Source organism: Cupressus sempervirens, chromosome 8 (genome assembly GCF_028749045.1).
Source record: "Cupressus sempervirens isolate cs-2001-9-10 chromosome 8, ASM2874904v1, whole genome shotgun sequence".
Classification (NCBI taxonomy): domain Eukaryota; kingdom Viridiplantae; phylum Streptophyta; class Pinopsida; order Cupressales; family Cupressaceae; genus Cupressus; species Cupressus sempervirens.
In genome coordinates, this window is record NC_143125.1 from 3,233,314 (window position 1) to 3,240,850 (window position 7,537).

Genomic DNA, 7,537 nt, shown 5'->3' on the forward strand with positions numbered 1-7,537 from the left:
TCTCCTCAAGTTATCCTAAACCTTTGGATTGGGACCAACGTGGACCACCAATTTTTGATCGATTCAACAATGATGACACTCTTATAATAGAATTTGAAGGCATTATGACTGAAGATCATAAAGAAGCAATTTCTCCTAAAGAGAACACATTGGCATATTTTGGGGAGCCAACTCCACTTTCTAGTTACAAAGAAAAAAGAGAAAAAGATAGCAAGCATAGGTCTCTTGGTGAAAATCAAAAAGTGCCATAGACTATAAAAAATCAAAAGCTAAGCAGCTCCCACTGATACAAAATGAAAAATATGATGCCATGAATATTAGTGTTCTAGTGTTCAACATGCCACAAAGTCTTTTGGAGCTCTCTCGATCGAAATTCATATGGAAGGTCATTGGTTTCAACCCTCCCAACCCTCCCTTATATCCCTTTGTTTATCCCCAAATCCAACTACCTACTTTGTCCAATAACCAAAATCAATCCTTTATCCAACAAGCCTTTGCATATGTCATTATCAATGACATCCCACATGATAGATCTATTGACCCAATTATCCTCAAATGCCTTGATTCGCAAGAGGTAGACATTGTCTTACATACAGTACATGATGGTATCTCTTGAGGCCTTTCTAGTGGTTTGATTTTAGCTACAAACTTGGAACAAATCCTCCATAGTTATGGTCAGTCATGGATCCAGAGCTCATTAGCTAGTAGCACCAACAACAGATATCTTCTCCGCATTTGTCAGTGAAATTCTTGGTTTCATCTAAAAGTCCTGAAAAAATATCAAAAAAATAGCAAAAAGTCATGAAAAAAGCAAAGAAAAAAAGTGAAAAAAGTCATGAAAAAAATGGATGCCTTGATGAAAACCTGGCAAACAGGCATCTTGGCACAAAAATTTGAGTCAAGAGAAAAATTTCGTCCAAAAGTGAAAACTTGGCAAATAGGTGCTTTGGGCAAGTACCATGGTGAAAACCTGGCAAATAGGTGCCATGTGTAATCAGTGTCACTCCTCCATCTGTCAGGATTCCATATGGTCTTTTCCTCTTCTATCATTCCTTGATCATATCCTTCATATTGAAAGACATCCTTGGTTCCTTATCATGGCTCACGAACTGGTTAATGTCCTTCGTTACCTTGCTTAAGTATCACCTGTCTACACACACACTCTGTCATTGGCCTCCGTACATAGTTTGCGTCTTTTCTGGGGGCATATTACCTATATGGTGCATGAGTTTGAATTTGAATTGGGGGCATATCCCTAAGTGCTTTTTATCCATTAGACCTATCACATAACGGATTGGAGCTAACACTTGTTTATGCTTATACGATCTCGAAAAAATCCCTAAAAATCATAAAATGTCTTGAGAAAATCACTAAAAATCACATAATGTCCTAAACCCTAAAAATCATAAAATGTCCTGAGAAAATCACTAAAAATCACATAATATCCTGAAAAAATCCTAAACATTCAAATACGATCCTAAAAAAATCACTAAAAATCATAAAATGTCCTGAGATAAACCCTAAAAATCGTAAAATGACCTAAAGAAATCAGTCACACAAAAAAATCAAATATCCCCAAAAACCCTAAAAATCACAAAACCTATCAAAAATTTGCAATAAACTTTGTACATATTCACTGTGGATAACCACCCCTTTTGCGTTCACACTTGCACTTTGCAGAATGAAAATCAAAGCACTACACTTCAATGCCAATCCCAATATCTAAGCAACAGGAACCAACAATCAATCCAACATGTCACTATGAACTTATCAACTGAATCCACAACCAGAACTATCACACTGTCAACATATCGAACACCATCTAAACACCTAACACACTAAAAAGAAAGTAATAATGGACAAGGATAGCTGTTGGCTCACACTGTTTAGTGAGTGATTTATTTTTTGCTTTGTTTTTCTTTGATCATGTTCGTATGCCACTCGATGATATAAAAATAATCTATGAGACTAGTCGGGATGGTTCATGGTCATCTTTTTTCCATTTTTGTCTATTATAATGTACCTTTGAGAGTCTGGGGCATGTACATATGCCTCAGGAAGGACAAGGTCATTCTCTATTTGCATCGCGCTTGTTTACGCAAAAGGCTTGCATTTGCGCTCTGGCCCTTTATGCCATGATGCATTGCATTCCCTTTGCCATATCAAAATAAAGCTCCATTTGACATATAGTGCACTTTCTAGAAGCAAAAGTCTTTCCATCATACTAACATCTCCTTATCTCATCTTTCTTCATCATCTCATTCTCCATCACCATGATCATGTCTTCTGATTCACCAAATCATCTTCATCTCACATTCATGCATTCCTGCATCATCCTACTCTGTCAATAACCTTTCTATGGCTTTCCACCTAGTTCAACCTCAGTCTGACATTTGTCTCATCATCTTCGACCAAATATGACCATTTTTGATGATTTCCCTTATGTTATGACATCTTTCCATCATTTTGGGCATGCACGCACAGTTTCGGGTCATTCCGTCAGTTGCTATGGTTTTGTCTTCTTGTTGTTGATAAATTGACTTATCATATGCTTATCTTAGTCAATTTCTGGAGGGGGCACCCATATATATCATCCCTACTAGGGCATGTTGTGGCTTTCTCATCAGTTATTCTTTGATACAATGCTCTAAATCACATTGTATCAAAGAGGGGTAAAATGTAGACACTTAAAAATGGTTCACATCTATGACTTCATCACTTCTTCATACTAATTTGTCCCATTTTCTCATTCTACTAACTTTGATCTTTTGGCCAGATTGACCATATTTCGTCGTTTGTATCCGCTTTCACATCAATTTCATATCAACTTGAAATCATATCAAATCAACTCAGAATCACCCCAAATCAACTCAAAATCACCCCAAATCAACCCGAAATCACTCGAAATTAGTCCTAATCAACCTAAAATGTATCAAACATCCCAAATCAATCATCATTTGTCTGACTCCTAGGTATTTTTGTGGCTCTCAGTGCCTTGGAAATCTATCAACCTATCAATCTTATCAATCTGACCTTAGTACTATCGTGGCTCTCAGTGCTAGGTCAAACTATCATTCATGTCATTCAACCTTTGACATTGTTGAGGCTTTCAATGTCAGATCATGGCATCATCAACCATTTTAATAATATTGACAATGTCCGTCGATGTTATTATGATCGAACCTTATCAATCAATTTCAATCCTGTAGCATTTACAATGTCGGTTAAATGTTACATATCAATTAATTCATGTCATGTGTCCTTGGCATGTTATCAATTTTGATCTATCAATTAATTTGACCATGTCTTTGGTCTACCTTTTCATCATCTTATTCGATATCCATCATCATCACATTTTCATCAAAAGATACAGTCGCATTCATTTAATCAATTTGGCCAATCATCTACTAATTTTCTCTATAGGATTAAATAACCCATAATTTAATTCTATTATTCTCACTAATTATTCTTCCTGATTATCATCCTCAATTAATTAATTTTATTAATTAATTGATTCATTATCTACAAACCATGCAAATTTACAATTTCCTAAGTTCTATTTTCCATCATTAATTCCATTTTCTACTAATTCTTATTTTGTGGAATAAAATGATTTTTAATTCAAATATTCCATAAAATATTTTATCATCATGACACTTGGATGTGACACCTTGTGGATTCTCTTTTGACACTTGGCTGAGATTTGTCATAATCAAATATTCTTATCTTTTATGCATGTCCCTATTTGGCTTATTCGTCATAGATTCTTGGCTTTAAGTAGGTTGAGGAATCTTATGATGTGTCATAGATTCTCTTCCAAATTTGATTCTCGTGTGTCATAGAATCTTACTTTTGGCATATTCTGTCATATACGTCATAGGAATTATTATTACCTCTTACACATGTCCCTATTTGGCTTATTTGTCATAGATTCTTGGCTTTAAGTGGGTTGAGGAATCTTATGATGCGTCATAGATTCTCTTCCAAATTTGACTCTCGTGTGTCATATAATATCAAAATTGGCATATTCTATCATATGCGTCATAGGAATCTCTTGCCACATCGTACATCTATGGGTAACAAATCTAGTGCCCTCACTTTGAGTGTTGATTATAAAATGAACACTCTTCTCTCATTTTGGGGTCTCTTGGAGGAGAATGCTTAAGTCTTGAGTCCTTGAATCTTTGAGTTTTTGAGTCTCTACTAATTTGCATTTTACATTCTCTCTCTCACATAAAATCACAGTTCAAGTATTCTCATGGCATTATCACTATCATAGGCTTTTGCTTCAATTTTGTGTGCACTATAGGCAACTTTGGAGCTACAATCATTTGGAGAAGAAAGAAGGACATGGGAGCTACAAATGAAAAAGGGAGTTTTTGATTATACTTGATTTCTTTTGTTTAGTTTGGATTTCATGGTAGACTAGTGGGTGCTAATACATGTTGATTGGGTTTGTGATTTGCTCATAGTGTGTTATGCTTTTAACCCATTTTTTTGGTCGTACAGTTGCAAAGTTCTAGATAAGTCCACATGCTATGAAGGATTAGAGAAAACAAAACTTAGAAATAACATGTTAGCAGATGATGGTAATGACTCACCTTTTCCAAGCAAGGACAAAAATAAGTGATGAAGGATTATCCTACTCACAGTATCAACTGTAACAAATAGATTTGAGGAATGTGCCACCAATTTCAAATTAATGATGATTCAAGATGGGAGAAGATTTTTGGTATGTTAGTAGATCCTTTGGCCAACACACCACAATACAATTAATAGTTAGTGTTGGAAATATAGGAGTCACTAAGAGGGGGGGTTAATCAGTTACCACTAAAATAAATCCTAGATCCCTTAGATGTCAACAATAAAATTTAGACTAAGAAAACTAATTTTTGTTGTTACATGGTAAACACACTAGAAAATGTTGTAACTCGATAAATGCAAAGTGTGAATTACTTTTAGCAGATCTTAAAACATTAATAGTAATTTATTTGCAAGCATAAGAGAAATAACATGAACACATGAGACACTAGGATTTAACGTGGAAACCCAATATGGGAAAAACCACCAATGTAGCTAGTTATTGTTTTTCACACTTCTGAAGTGAGCCCTCTTAGGAGCCAACCCTTTTAAAGGTTAGAAAACACACTTTTAGGTGTGACCTTGTTAGAGGATTTAATCACCTTGTTAGGAGTGGCCTTACAAGAGGTCTTAAAAAAATTCAATGGAATTTTCACCTTGTTAGAGGATTTACAATTGGCTGTTAAACCAACTATGTTAAGAGATTTTAGATCAATTTTTCCTTCTTAATTCAATCAACACACTTGCACACACTCTAGAAATCTCAACTTGACCTTTCATTTATACCATCCAGATTGTCAAGTTGGCCCAAATTCAAATTACAATAACCAATAATCATCAGCATAATTAGCTAGAAATAATACTTGAAATAATTATGCTTCTTATGCCAAAACAACAAAATCCTTCATTAGTCGACCTTGCTAGGTAAATATAGATTCTGAGATGATTTTCGGTGTTAACCAATAGAAGCTTGGTTAACACTGCGAACTTGCAAAATATCTTTTGGTAATCGAGTGAACTTGGTTAGCACTAACTCTGTCCAAATTTCCCTTCGTTAACCATGTGAATTCGATTAACACTATTTTCTACCATAATTCTCTTCGATGCTCGAGTGAGCTTGGTCAACACTATCTTCACAGAGTAAACTTCAGGAATGCTCGGTAGACTAAGGAAAGCTATCTTGCTAACCAAGTGAGCTTGATAAACACGGACTGACAACTGATATGACATTTGTATAACATCAAAGATAACACACAATTAGACAATTGTATCCAACAATCTCCCTCTTTGGAATTGATGACAACACAACATGTCATAGCACAATGAAATTTGAAACCAAGACTTTTTTTGATAGAAATTTTTCTCCCTCTTAAATTTTTCACCAAAGGCTTCTTATGTTATGCAGTAATCTCCCTCTATGAAGGAGTTACATAACTATCTATGATAGTAATCTTCTCCCTCTTTGACAACACATGCCAAAGACAACACATACCAAATTAGTATCAATGTACCTTGAGTACTAATTCATATGCAATATTCTCTTGACTATGCTGCATCAACTAATTGATCTTCAACTTGGTTCCTATTGATGCATCACTAAAACTTCATATAGTGAGCTTCAGATACGGGAATGACACCTAACTTACCTCTTAGATACAGGAATGCATCCTTAGGTAATGTCTTGGTGAATATGTCTACAATCTTTCCTTTTGTATGAACATATTCCAATCTAATTTTTTTGTCTTGCACCAGTTCTTTGACAAAATGCTATTTTATAACAATGTGCTTTGTTTTGGAATGCATCACTGGACTCTTTGATATGTTAATTGCACTAGTCTTATCATAAAACATGACAACTGGTTCTTTGATCTCAACCTTCATTCCTTCTAGCAATTGTTTAAACCAAACAATGTTAGAACAGTTCACTACTATTGCAACATATTTTTCTTCTACTGTGGATTGGGATGTGCAATTTTGCTTCTTGCTTGTCCAAGATACCAACCTTTTACCAAGAAAGAATACTCCACCACTTGTGCTTTTTCTATCATCAAGATTTCCTACCCAATCAGCATTAGTGAATACCTTTAGGTCTAAGTTTCCTCCAAGTTTGCACCATAAACCATAGTCTTTAGTACCTTTCAGATATCTCAAGATTCTCTTGATTGCCACCATATGATTTTCTCTAGGTTTTTATGAGGATCTTGCCACTATTCCAACTACTAAGGCAATATCAGGCCTTGTGTGAACTACATAATGTAATTTTCCAATCATTGATTTGTATAAGGTCTAATGTACCTCTTTGAAATCATCATCTTTTGTAAGCTTTAGTCAAGTACACATAAGGGAACCAACTGGTTTAGAATCTTCCATACCAAACTTCTTGAGTATCACTTTGATATATTTAGATTGAGTAATGTAGATATCATTCTTGTTCTGCTGTATCTATAATCCATCAAAGAATTTTATCTTACCAAACATGGACATCTCAAACTCTTTGTTCATTTTTTCTAAAAATTCTTTGCATAGATCATCATTCCCTATAAATAGAGTGTCATCAAAAAAATCTCTGCCAATGCAATCTTGTTATCTGGTTCCTTGATATACAAACTACTATTATCATTAGTTTTTTGAAAACCAATCTATATAAGATAGTTGTGTAACCTTTCATACCATGCTTTAGGAGCTTGTTTCAAACCATATAGTGTTTTTTGTAATTTGCAGACCATGTCCCTTTTGTCTAGATCAACAAAACCTTCTGATTGTTCAATGTAGACTTCTTCATCAAGAATACCATTGCCAAATGTAGATTTAACATCCATTTGATATACTTTGAATTGTCTATGAGCAACATATGCAAGTAGGGTCCTAACACTTCCTAATCTTGCAACAAGAGAAAAAGTCTCACCATAATCAATTCCTTCTTCTTGAGAATAGCCTTTGCACACTAGTCTAGCTT